The following is a 14,663-nucleotide window of genomic DNA, read 5'->3' on the forward strand; positions in this document are numbered from 1 at the left end:
ACACTATTGGTCCAGCAGGCCCATCTCTGGCTAAACCTGGCCGAGATGAGGAAAGCCGACAAAGTTTGCTTTCTTGACTCCCTCATCTCCCGGACTGGCCTCTTCAGCGATGCTGTTAAGAATTTTGCACAGCAGTTCTCAGAAATTCGGATAAGATGAAGGTGATAAAGCTCATTATCACATTGGGATATATGTGATTATGAGCTGATGAGTTGAATCAGGTGTGTTTGATTAGGGAGACAAAGAAAACGTGCAGTGTTGGGGGTCCTTCAGGAGCAGGGTTGGGAAACACTGCCCTAAGTGATAATAGCGGTACGTCATTTAAAGCTACAATATCACTTGCACAGTGTGATGTATTTCCTGCAGTTGTGTACTTACAATATCCCAAAAGTTCCCAAAGATTTTTAATTTCAGAGAAATTTCAATTTTAAATTAAAGCTGCAAGCAGCATTTAGCGGTGTTCAAGCAGTTAAGGCATTTAAGATTTTTAACCACACAAGCATCAAAAGACATTAAGTTTTATGTAGCAAGCATTTAACCACTGACATCATAGATGGGATAGACCATGTTTTAGCATGATTTACCATGTTCCAGTATGATTTACTATGAATCTAGCATAATTTACCATAGTTTACCATGATATTCCAAGTTCCAGTATGATTCACCATGATTTACCCTATTCTAGCATGGTTTACCACAATTGAACACATTCCAGTATGATTTAATATGATTCTAGCATGATTTACCAGTTTACCATGATTTACCATGTTATAGGATGATTTATCATGATATACCACATTCTAGAATGATTTACCAGGATTGTAGAATGATTTACCATGATTCATCATATTGCTAGCATTATTTGCCATGATACACCATGTAATAGTATTATTTACTATGATTTACCATGTTTCTATCGTGATTTACCATGATTAACCACATTGCTACCATTGATGTGAAGTGTCAATAGCAATGAAGTGATACACTTTGATAAAAAAATGATTGTCTTATAATAGTTAACATGGAAAAACAGGTTTGCTTTAGTGCAGAATACTGGTGAAAATCAGGTCTGTTAAAATGAAAGTGAGCCAATAAGTAGGCTTCTACTGCCCTCTGCCGGCCATTATACTTATTAATAAAAAGTTTTCACAGGTGATTTTGCACTCATATGTAGACATATGCTTACACACACACACAAATGTTGTTGTTGTTGTTGTTGTTTTTTTCAATGCTATTGGGATGTGTCATTATGAAAATATACTTTAATGGTCTATAAGTATTTCACATATTTATTTGTGAAGCTAGATGAGGACGGGACCTTTCAAACAAGCTATCCCACAATAATCTAGGGTTGTCTAGGTAGGGAGTTGCAGCCGTTCCAAGCCGGAGGTCTCACGGATTATATATGTATATATTAGTGCTGTCAAACGATTAAAATATTTAATCGCGATTAATCGCATTAATGCCATAGTTAACTCGCGATTAATCGCACATTTTTATCTATTCTAAATGGCCCTTGATTTCTATTTGTCTCATTATTTTTTCTAATTTTATTGCTCTTATCAACATGGAAAAGTGGATCAGCATTAAGTTTGTTCTTAGCTGTGGTATCCATGTGCTTCTGTCTGAAGTCATCCATTGTAGAGCTTAGATCGGGCCCAAAAAAATCAAGCCCGACCCGAGCCCGTGCGCATTGTGTCCGAGCCCGGCCCGACACATAAACTGTAATTATGAGCCCAAGCCCGATTTAAACCCGTCAATTTTTTTCATACGTGGGTCGTTATAACTGACGTTCTCAACTATTTTCAATGTTACTTTCTCCCGCCCGCAACATTTTTGTCCCGCTCCCGCCCGCAAATACACTCTTTTTTTTGTAGGCTACCTCCAAATACTTTCGCCTACGTGTCGCCACCATACACATCAGCATAAATGCTCCTGATAAATTATTTGTTATTAAAGCATTAACACACAAACCACTGTTATAACATAAAAGCAAGCAGGCTACTGAGTGCATGGTTTGGCATGACTGAATGCGCGCAAAGTGCGCTCCCTTAATAATTCCTAAAAAGCTGACATCAGTTCATCGCAATCTCACACATCTGTTATTATCAGTGAAGCTGACTGCACAATGCATCTTTCATAATATATACACTTTGTTTGTTATAATTTGAGGATTTGCCAGCTTACAGAATTCAGCACTGAACAAAAAGTCTGTTTTGAGCGGTGAGGGGAGTCTATTTTAAATGCTTCTGATGCTTCTTCATATGTCTGTGATTGGCTACATCCCTCAACGCTGCAAACATGTTATAAAAAGAAACTCTGGCCTGTAAATCGTTTCTATTTTGTTTTAGTTGTTCTTGTTGCTTTTCTGCAACATATGAATAAAAATGTATTAGTTTTTATGTTTTATTCATAGATATTTCTAGTTTGCGGGAGTCCCGCGAATCGTTTTATTCTCCCGTATCCGCACACAGAGTGAGTACCGCTCGAGCCCGCCCTCGCACTCGGCCATCAAATCTAGTCCCGCGCCGCACTCTATTGCGTTGAGAGTGCACGTCTCTAGATCGGCGTCTCGCGCTTGCGCCATCCACTCAAAACGTACCGTTAGCCTACTACTCTTTGGCCGGCACGCAAGCCCAAACAAGTACGTGCGGCGTGCCTGTTGTTTTGTTTCCGTCTAGCTATCCGGTGTGGTGTTGTTTGCTAGGCCAAAAAGAGCGTTAATCTCGCGATAAAAAAATTGACGCCGTTAAAATGTGTTTGCGTTAACGCCGTTAATAACGCGTTTAACGCACAGCACTAGTATATATATATATATATATATATATATATATATATATATATATATATGCAATATAGTTTTGAACATATATTAATGCAAATACTTTTCTTCTTTCATATGTGCAAACATTTTTAATGAATGAAATGATACCACAGAGACATTCTTCAATATGCAAACAATTGAACTTGAATAAATTAATTGATTGTTAATGTTACTTATTTAAATATTCATTGTTTAAAAAAAAACATTGTCTTATTCTGGCATTAAAATACAGTTTTGTTTTCTATGACTTGGTTTGATTCCATGTATTTTTTAATGGCATATTTTTCATATTAACTCTAATAAAAATGCTTAAACATTAAGCATGCATTATTGAGTAAACATGAAAATGAGACATTTCATTTTTTTCAATAAAATTATATGTTTAAAATGAAAACTAAAAATTGCGTTTTAAACGGGGGGCGCTCCCGAGGCCCGCGACGATAGATTTCGATCAAGGCCCAATAGAGGACCTTACCATCCAAATTTGAGCGCGCAGGGAGTTTCCGTTTTCGAAGTTATGAGTGAGTACTGGGAGGGCGTGGCCTAACGTTATACTTTCGTTTTCAGCCTTCTTGTGACACAATTGTGAATAATATATGAATTTTAACAAAATATGACTGTAAATGTTAAAATAATGATTTTATAAAGTCTAAATATGAATTATATATAACAATATTAGGAGTAGTATGATGAAATGACAGCAGGGGGCAGTAAAATACCACTTATTGGCTGTTATAGCCATCCAAGCTGTTATCGCTGTTATAACCATCCAACTTACACCCTATTATAGCCATCCAAATGAAGAATTTATACCTTTTCTGACAATTACTGATCTACTGTAGAGAGTCCAGAGAATTGTACTGCACTGGTTTTAAACAGGCATTTTACCATAGGAAATATATGGTTTTAAAGCTTTTTAACAGTTATAGCGCCACCTATGGTCCGATCTCCATGAAACTTTGCATGCTTCTTCGCCATGTTATGACACATATGCTCATCAATTTTTGTGAAGTTCTGATTTATTGTTTATGGTTTATAGGCTTTTGAGTGTATTTTGACACGCCCCTTTTCTAAATGATCCTGTTATAGTGAACCAAAGGGCAAAGTTAGACTTTTTTTCGATAATTATTGATCTAGAGAGTCCAGAGAATTGTCCTAGACTGGTCTGGTTCCGATTGGGCAAAACACTTTGGACAAGTTCGCAAAAGTAGGTTTTTTAACATATTTATGAATATTTAATGAACAATTTGATTGACAGCAATGGTTCAAGAGGCAAAGTTGTTCAGTATGAGGAAATCTATCAAATGATATGCAATTTGTGACGATGTGTGCAAAACCACGTGATTACAGAGCCGTAAAACTTGTTAGCGCCAAATAGTGGCCGATTTCTTTCAAAACTCTTACATACCTCTTAGGCCATGAGTTGAACATGCCTATTGAGCTTCGTTCCGATTGGCCTCCGTTAACCTCGTCTCATAGGTGCGCAAATTTCATTGGCCGATGGCAGCCATGTTTTTTGAGATACGACAATGTCCTTATATACATAAATGGGGCCTTGGACCAAGTTCACTGCCCACTACGTTCATTTTGCGCCCCCTAGCGACCGTTAATCGAAATTTTAACTATATTTAGATAATTATTGATATTCATACGCCAGAGAACATTTCTGCACTGGTTTGGTTCCGATCGGGCGAAAAACCAGGGACTAGTTCGCAAAAGTAGTTCTTCGACAAAATTCAAAATGGCGGAAAATCCAATATGGCGGAAATGAAATCTGAGATATAAGTTTTTTACTTCAAGTTTCCAGCTTTCCAGTGATATAAGACACTTGAGTCTACGTAGCGGCACCTGTAGCGGCACCTATAGGCCAATCGGGGTCATACTCTTTAAACCCCTTTTCTAAATGACCCTGTTACAGCCACCCAATTGCAAAATTTCAACTTTTTTTGAAATAATTATTGATCTAGAGAGTCCAGAGAATAGGCCTAGACTGGTTTGGTTCCGATCGGGCGAAAAACCAGGGACTAGTTCGCAAAAGTAGGTTTTGGACAAAATCCAACATAATTTTTTTTTATCGAAATAGGAGATATACATATTGTCCGTCTTGAGCCAAGGATCACAGTGGTGTAAAAAGCTTGAGGCTAGGACCAACGGTCTATGTGTTATGTACTAAAAAAGTACATAACTCCGTAAAAGTAATACTGAAGTAAAAGTAATACTGCTCCAAGATACAGCACCCAAGGAGGACTTTCTAGAAAACAGCCAGGGAAACCAGGACAGCATATTACAGCCTCCAATAACACCAGAGCAACAACCCCTCTCACCGGAAACGTTATCCCTCTCTCCAGCATCTCCACTTCTGTGCTTCTCAGAGAAAATGGAACAACTGGTGCATGCTGGAACTAGACTATCCCACTCTTTTGCTGCGAGCCCCCAGATACCAACCAAAAAACGCCACGCCCCACAACCACCAAAGCCTGCGGGCCCAGCTCGCCCTCTCCCTCCCCCTGTGAGAGCTCTTCGGCCTCTGCCACAGCGCCAGGGCCCACACCCTCCTCCGGCGGCTCGAGGTGAACCAAAAACAACTGATACCAGCTCTCAGTGATATGTGTCGGGTCCCCGCTATGATAACAATAACTTTCTCAAATGTTTACAGAACAAGCGGGAACCCAGTGTGCCTGTATCTTTTTCTATTGCTGTTCGATAGAAAGTCTAAGGCCTTCAAAAGCCGTACAGCAAACCTATCTAATCTGGTGCCTATTACACGACATACTAAGATTGCTGTGGAGACAAAAAGTAAGACTGTTAAGTTAGCACTTTTAAACATCCGCTCACTTAAAAATAAATCACTTTTAGTCAATGACTTAATAACCACATACAACCTGGATTTTATGTTGCTAAATGAAACTTGGCTAGAAGACAGCTGCAGTGCAACAGTCCTCAATGAAACAGCCCCTCCTAACTTTACTTTTATGAGTGTCTGCAGAGCTGTCAGAAGAGGCGGAGGTTTAGCTGCTCTTTATAAAGATGTCTATCAATGTAAGCAAATATCATTTGGAAATTACCAGTCTTTCGAATATCTGGGTATTGTGTTAAAAGGTGCTCCACGCATTTTACTTATCATTGTTTACAGGCCTCCAAAATACTCTCCAGCTTTTGCTGAGAACTTAACAGAACTGTTATCAACAATTTCCTCAGAGTTTGACTGCTTTGCCATTGCTGGAGATTTTAACATTCACATAGATAATGCAGAAACCAATATGGCAAAAGAAATCAAAACTGTTTTAAAAACTTTTGATCTGACTCAGCATGTACATGGACCCACACATAATCGTGGACACACTCTAGATTTACTTATCAGTAAGGGTCTAAACATTTCATCAATTGTTATTAAGGATGTAGCACTGTCTGATCATTTTTGTATTTTCTTTGATATATTGATCTCTCCTGCCATTGAAGCTAGATCTGTGTCTGTCAAGAAGAGATGCTTAAATGAGAACACTAGTGTACTATTTATGAAGGCTATATCTTTAACACCAAGCATATATGCTGTCTTTGTTTATTTTCTCCTTGATTCTTATAACTCAAAAGTTAAGAGTGTAATTGATGATATTGCTCCTATGAAAGTCAGGAAGAAGAGTGGCAGACAAAAAGCACCTTGGAGAAACTCAACAGCAGTGCAAAATATGAAAAGACAATGCAGAAAAGCAGAGCGCATGTGGCGGAAGACAAAACTTGTAGTCCATTATAACATCTACAAAGACAGCATCCATGCTTTCAATAAGGAATTAGGCAAAGCTAGACAGACTTTCTTCTCGAATATTATAAACAGCAATATAAACAACACGCGCACTCTTTTTGCTACTGTAGAGAGACTTACAAACCCCCCAAGCCAGATTCCCAGTGAAATGCTCTCCGTGAGAAAGTGCAGTGAGTTTGCTTCTTTCTTCTCTGAGAAAATCAATAATATCAGAAAGGTGATCAGCTCATCCTTGAGTTGCGCTGGGGTCAGGCAGATCAGACCACAGCCTGAGAAAGTAGTCACTATGTCTGAGTTCGAAGAAATTGATGGCAAAATTTTGGAAGAAACCGTACAGCACCTAAAAACATCAACCTGCGGCCTTGACGCACTTCCCACATCTTTTTTCAAAAATGTGTTACACAGCTTAGAAGCAGATCTCCTAGAAGTGGTAAATGCCTCACTTCTCTCTGGGAGCCCCTCCTGAAAAAGAGCAATCTGGATAAGACCATATTAAACAACTATAGACCGATCTCAAATCTTCCTTTCATAGGCAAGATCATTGAAAAAGTTGTCTTCAATCAGCTGAAAAAATTCTTAAGCTCGAATGGATACTTTAACAATTTTCAATCTGGTTTCCGACCGCACCACAGCACAGAGACAGCGCTCATAAAGATAATAAACGATATTCGTATATTAAATACTGATACAGGCAAATTATCAGTGCTGGTACTACTCGACCTCAGTGCTGCATTTGACACTGTCGATCACAACATACTTCTTGACAGGCTGGAAAACTGGGTCGGGCTTTCTGGGATAGTCCTAAATTGGTTCAGGTCATACTTAGGAGGCAGAGGTTATTATGTGAGTATAGGAGACCATAAGTCTGTCCATACATCCATTACATGCGGAGTCCCTCAAGGCTCAATTCTTGCGCCACTCCTATTCAACCTGTACATGCTCCCAATGAGCCAAATAATGAGAAAAAACCAAATCGCTTACCATAGCTATGCAGACGACACACAGCTCTACTTATCCCTATCGCCTAACGATTACAGCCCCATTGACTCCCTTTGCCAATGCATTGATGAAGTAAACAATTGGATGTGCCAAAACTTTCTTCAGTTAAAAAAAGACAAAATTGAAGTCATTGCGTTTGGAAACAAAGATGAAGTTCTCAAGGTGAACGGAGCTGGACGGAGACGACTTTTAGACCTATTATTCAATGAATTGCACATTGTCTGCAAATTATTGCTGAGCAGTAAAATGTTGCCCTGTTGAATAATTGAAAATATTATAATGGTTTTCAGTGCACCATTCGAAAGAAGACATGATCTTAAGCGTTTCCGTTGACCTCTACCCAAAAATGTTTCTTAAAGTTGTTTCAGTTGGAAAATGTATTGTTGAATCTTCTAATGTTATTTATTGTTTTTGGGGACCACCGTTCTTGAGGCTGTTCATTGGTTGTCCCAATTGTAGCTTGAGAGTGCCTTCTTAAACTGAGGGAATCAAGAAGTAATCAAAGTTTACTTTTCATTTCCATGGTATGACGACTTTACTTTTTTTTTTTTACCTTCAGTCTAGCGGTCAAACAACTAAAAATCAAGTCAGGTGTCTCTAGAGTCAGACCTTAGTTTCAGTAGTCATGTCAAAGCAATAACTAAATCAGTATACTATCACCTGAAAAATATTGCAAGAATTAGATGCTTTGTTTCCAGTCAAGACTTAGAAAAACTTGTGCATGCTTTCATCACCATTAGGGTGGATTATTGTAATGGACTTCTCACTGGCCTTCCCAAAAAGACCATAAGACAGTTGCAGCTCATACAGAACGCTGCTGCTAGGATTCTGAGCAGAACCAGAAAATATGAACACATCACACCAGTCCTCAGGTCTTTACACTGGCTGCCAGTTACATTTAGGATTGATTTTAAAGTATTATCACTTTATATAAATCATTCAATGGCCTAGGACCTCAATACATTGCAGATATGCTCACTGAATATAAACCCAACAGATCACTCAGATCATTAGGATCACATCGGCTAGAAATACCAAGGGTTCACTCTAAGCATGGCGAGTCTGCTTTTAGCTACTATGCCAGCCGCAGCTGGAACCAGCTTCCAGAAGAGATCAGATGTGCTCCTACAGTAGTCACATTCAAATTCCAGAATCAATACACATCTGTTTAGCTGTGCATTTACTGAATGAGCACTGTGCCACTGTTCGTCAGACTGTTTGCACTGTATTTTATTTTGTTTTAAATTACTCTGATTTCATTTGATTATTTCTGTATTTTATCTTTTATTCTAAATTGTTTTAATTACTCTGATTTCTTTTGAATATTTTAATTTCTTCTATGTAAAGCACTTTGAATTACCATTGTGTATGAAATGTGCTATATAAATAAACTTGCCTTGCCTTGCCTAATTTAGTACTTTTGGTTGCTGTAGCACCACCTATGGGCCAATCGGGGTCATACTCTGATAGTTTCTCCCCAAACGTGTGGCCTACCATCTGGCCGAGTTTCAAGTCTCTAGGCCTTAGGGTTTGGGCTGCACGATGCGTTTTAGGGGAATTGTTTTTTCAAATAGCAATTACAATAGGTTTTCAGCACTTCGTGCTTGAACACCTAATAATAAAAATCAGTACAATTACAATAGGTTTTCAGCACTTTGTGCTTGAACACCTAAAAATCAGTACAAATACAATAGGTTTTCAGCACTAAAGTTCTTGAACACCTAATAAGAATGAGACCTTTATGACAGTTATAGCACCAACTATGGTCCGATCTCCATGAAACTTTGCATGCTTCTTCACCATGTTAGGACACATATGCTCATCAATGTTTGTGAAGTTCTGAATTTTCCTTTAGGATTTATAGGCTTTTGATTGTATTTTGCCACACCCCTTTTCTAAATGACCCTGTTATAGCCACCCAAATGCAAAATTTCAACTTTTTCACGATAATTATTGATTCTCAGACTCCAGAGAACATTTCTGCACCAGTTTGGTTCCGATCGGGCGAAAAACCAGGGACTAGTTCGCAAAAGTAGGTTTTGGACAAAATTCAACCTAACTTTTTTTTTTTTGCTTAAATCGAAATTGGAGATATACATCTTGTCCGTCTTGAGCAAAGGATCACAGTGTAAAAAGCTTGAGGCTAGGACCAACGGTCTATGAGTTATGAGCAATCTAGTACTTTTGCTTGCTGTAGCGCCACCTATGGGCCAATCGGGGTCATACTCTGATAGGTTCTCCCCAAAAGTGTGGCCTACCATCTGGCCGAATTTCAAGTCTCTAGGCCTTAGGGTTTGGGCTGCACGATGCGTTTTAGGGGAATTTGTTTTTCAAATAGCAATTACAATAGGTTTTCAGCACTTTGTGCTTGAACACCTAATAATGTCTCATCCATGTTCACTTGTCGCCTGTCAATGACGTAATATCCGTGTTATCCCTGGTTTCTGATCATACTGCCATAGTAACCATGGCGACAGACGTGGACAAATGCGTTACGTCACGCTCTTGTTGCTTCGTTCAAACATTATGGACCATGGCAAGCAGACTTTGGGACAAAAGGAGAACTAAAAACAAGGATCAATATCAGCATGGCGTTTTCGAGAGAGAGCTCCACATCCGTGACAAACTTCGACTTGACAAAGATACTTTATTAGACAGGTGAACAAATGCACATTAAAACTAATCAATGTTATATAGCTCAACATACAAACCAAATTACATCTACAGTGGTCTGCCGATACTTCCGGTGTTTGAACGCTGTGTGGGAACGCTGTGCGCATCTGGCTGCCGCTTCACGCTTCGTCGTTTACGTTTGTTGTGTTCGTTACTTGGTCTGCTCTTTCTGCATCCCTCCACAAACTGGATCTAACTTCTCTGCTTGGCTTGGTGTATTTTTTTTTTTACTTTTATTTTTTGTTGCCGTTGGGTACTCACTGTTGTCAGCCTGCTGCAAGCCCTCTCACCCTTCTCTCCTCCATCTATTGGACTGACTGTGAGGTGAGTTAACACTCTTCTTACCAGTAGTTCGATTAGCTTACTGTCGGGTTTGGTAGCTTTCCTCTCCGTAAGCTGCTTTAGATGTTGCGATTGTTGTGGTCCTGGCTAACGTGACTTTGCTGACAGCTGACTTTCTCATGACTATTGCCAACATATCAAAGGCGTTAGCACTCGTGCCGTCTCTGGTTTCCCTTATTTTTACTGGGTTACCTTTGTAAGATTATGTGTATTTTCAGTTAACTTTAGTCAGATGCATTGACATTGTTACTGTGCCTCAGATGTAATCAACTCTATCTGTGTCTGTAAAGGTGTGAACCAAATGGCCCATAGGTGAATGGCCCACAGAAACTGATTGGTTTGAATGACAAAGAAACAGCATTGCTCAGAGGAGATTGCAGTCAATCTCCTGTGGGAGACCCTAACAGTTTTCTATTGTTTGTAGCTCATTTGTCTTCATGTATAAAGTTCTGTCCCACAGACAGAACTTTGGGTTAAGATTGTTGAAGGGTGACATCGCTGCTGAAGAACTATGCTACACTACTACCTTCAATAAATTCTTCTCCCCACAAGAACTCTGGTCAAGTTTACTTATTGTATGTATTGGAGACATCAAATACATTGGCGAGCCACCCAAACCACTCCTCGGCCAAATACAGCAAAATCTAACACCTTCCAAGATGGATATTGGCTACCTGTCATGCAAACTCAGGGCACTTAATCGGCACCCATATCTCAACTCTGTAAAGTACGAGCACTGCCGCTCGCTCGGGATTATCCGGCGCCCGCGCTACGTGCATCGTTCAGTCCAAAGGTTATCCCGTGCATCTCGTCAAATAACAGAGCTCTGGTCAAACCGAAACGCCTACTAAGAGACTGTCGTTCACCGTGATCGCTTGTCTGCGTAAAAAAGTCAGACTTCAATGAAAATTGAACTAAAAATACAGATGTGCTGCAAAACCATTTTGCTCTGCTGAACTGTCGCTCTATCTCGCACAAGGGCCTTTATCTAAATGAACTTATTACAGACACAAACCTGGATATGATATTTTTTACTGAGACCTGGCAAACACCTAATGATTTCTTGCATCTCAATCTGCTAACACCATACGGATACCAGCACCTGTCTAAGCCGCGTTTATCTGCAAAAGGGGGTGGCCTTGCGGTCATCTATCGCAACTCCATAACACTTGCTCAACGGGACTTCCATAATATTAAGACTTTTGAATATATGGTTCTAAAAGTTTCCTTGAACAGCCCCCTAACAATCATCCTAATTTATAGACCACCCAAACAGCAAAAGGATTTTTTCTCCGAACTTAACCCAAACCCACCAGCCAAGCATATTTTTTACAAGCCAAAATTCATTTCATTACATTTAATTAAGATAAGGTATTATGTTGAATGACTAGAGTAGAAGTCAAAACAGAGCAACAAATAGACATGGAAGATGTGAGCATCGAACTAGTGCTCATAACAGAACATTTGAAGGTTTTGTAAAACTATCAGATACTTTACCGAAAGTAAAAAAAAATACAGATTATTAATACCATCAGTTAAACGGTTTAAAAGTATATATATATATATAATATTATAATATATTATTAATAATATTACTATAAATATATATATATATATATATATATATATATATATATATATATATATATATATATAGCTTTTTTGTTTGTTTGCTGCATGGTTAAAAATAACAGTATGTAGCCTATATTTGTTAAATCACGGGGCGCGTCCGTCGACACACGCACAACAAGCGCCTTAAGACATATTTCGCAAGCAAGCTAAGCAAGCAAAATGAACCAAGCGAAAAGAAGTAGCTACTATGGCACCATTTCGACAGAAAGATCGACGAATACTTGGAAAATATGCTACGCGGTATTAAAATAAAGCAGTAGGCCTAGTGCAAGTAGGCTACAATGCAATATCACTTGCGATGCAAACATCCACAAGCAAATGAAAGGCACTTTCCGAAGCCACATCTTTGCAGCCAACACACTCAGAAAACACTTGTTTATTAATAAACAATTAAAATATCTCCTTGATATTTTTTTTCCCGACACATCCATACTGCCGTGCAACGGCAAAAGACCGTAACTTCGTTTTTGGTCGAAAATGAGTTATTGATATTTTGTGCACATTCAAGACCTCCTTTATCATTTGGATAAGTATCTTGAGTCAAATCCGTTGTTTTTTCGAGAAAATAATGGGTTGTCTTACCCGTAACTTCCAAAAGCCCATGAGAAACACAGGCAGAACACCGTAACACCAGTTACGGCTCTTTGGCTTTGTTTTGGAACGCTACTGCTTGAGTTACGGTACTCTGCCTTTGTTTAGCCGCGTCAATATAAAGTTACTGTGCCGGCGTTCTATCAAATAATGCTACCTATCAGATTATACAGTGTTCTGCCTTTGTTTTACTCTCCACTAAAATTTAAATTACGCTGTAGCCTGTGTAGCTACTTTGTACAGCTCCCATCAGTCCCTGTAACTTCTGATGTCCTCAAAGTTTTGTCCTGCACTAATGCGGTCGGAACATTTATGCTCTGAACCTGCTCCATCGACAAACGTGCGCTATCGATCGCGAAGGATATATGCAGAGATGACAGAAAAATTTTACACATGCCGTAGCAGTTGAATACAACAAAGAACTAAAGCCCCACCTCACCCAGTTCGGATACCGGACCTGGTTGAAACAATCATGCATCTAGCTGGCAGAGTGCCAAAACTTCGCCACACGGTCGAGCCGACGCGGGACTAATTAGGGCTGGGTAAAAATATCGATTCATCAATGCATTGCAATTATTTGTTTCTCAATTCAATATCGATTCATCAAATCCTATGAATCGATTCAGCCCAACAGCCAGTGGTGGCGCTGTGGGCAACACTCTAGTGAGAGCATTCAGCGTTGTACAAGACGCGCTTTACCAAAACAGCAAGATGACGGACATCAGCTGTACTCCGTTAAAGCCTGCAGCACCAACCAGGGACTTCGTTAGGCCTATTTTAGGGGCGCTGAAGCTACCCCAACATGTTCCTAAGTCCCCCTAAATGATAATAAGAACAATAATAAGTCTCCGGGAGACTCCCGCATATTGATAGCGGCTCCCTGATGTCCGCAAATTAGTTCAAATCTCCCGAAATCTAGAGCTCGCGAGCTCCAAACCGCGTAGCGCGCCCATGACAGAGGAAGAGTCCTTGCGTGTGTGCAAATGTAGGCGCGTGTGCCTCACGAAGCGCTTTTTTTTTTTTGAGTATACACATTTTGTGTTTGTTTACATTTCTTTTATAACTTGAATGCATAGGAAGAAAGAAATATACTTTCTATAACAGTAACATGCACTTTAGAGGTGTGTTAATAAAGCACCTGTTTGTTACAGTTATGGTTTGTATTCAACACATGTACAATATTGTACAGTTTGTTCTGCTAAATAAACCATGACAGGAAACATGCTGGGGTCAATTTGTTCTTAAATATTGGTAATACTGCACACATTATTTAAAATTATACTTGGTAATAATAATTACTGAATCGATATCGAAGCTAATAAATCAATATCGAATCGAAATCGAATCGAAGCCTCAAGAATCGAAATCGAATCGAATTGTGAAATTTCTAACAATACGCAGCCCTAGAACTAATACTGTATATCACAGGGAGTGATAATGAAGCTACAAGGCTATATTGGTGCATACAACATAAGGAAGCAAGAAGTGCTGGTGCATACAACATCAGACCAGCTGTTACAAGCAGGTTATACAATCACAGCGTCCAGAATAAATCCGCAGGACGAGCAAAGTGCACAAGCACAATAATAGGGCAGACAGCTGAATCCACCGCACACTGAAAAGACGGAAGGTTGTGAACACAGAAGGTTGTGCTAAATGCATTAGTCGTCTAGGTAGTCCAGAACGCGCTGCGCTCCCTACTGAGTCTCAAGGGGAAAAGCACTGCGTAGGCTACTTTTCGTGAACGGACGAGGAGCGTGACACTTTTGAACACGAATCTCGGTAAGCTCCTGTCAAAGTATGCGTCTTTCAGATCCACCGCTATAAACCAGTCTCCGGGTC

General features: G+C 39.5%; 1 protein-coding gene across 2 annotated transcripts in view; it reads right to left on the reverse strand.

Moving 5' to 3' along the window:
* LOC143742494 (uncharacterized) overlaps positions 1-14,663 on the reverse strand; it is a 79,074-nt gene that overhangs the window by 50,962 nt on the left and 13,449 nt on the right. The window contains exon 1 of one of the 2 annotated variants that reach the window (XM_077235376.1): positions 10,295-10,906. The exons of the other annotated variant lie outside the window; for it this stretch is intronic. The gene's annotated coding sequence lies outside the window, so the exon portion shown is untranslated. Of the gene's footprint in view, positions 1-10,294; positions 10,907-14,663 lie in introns of those variants that run through there. 2 annotated transcript variants of the gene reach the window in all.

The sequence above is a fragment of the Siphateles boraxobius genome, unplaced genomic scaffold, assembly GCF_051911475.1.
Source record: "Siphateles boraxobius isolate OS27281-9 unplaced genomic scaffold, OSU_SipBor_1 19, whole genome shotgun sequence".
Taxonomy (NCBI): Eukaryota; Metazoa; Chordata; class Actinopteri; order Cypriniformes; family Leuciscidae; genus Siphateles; species Siphateles boraxobius.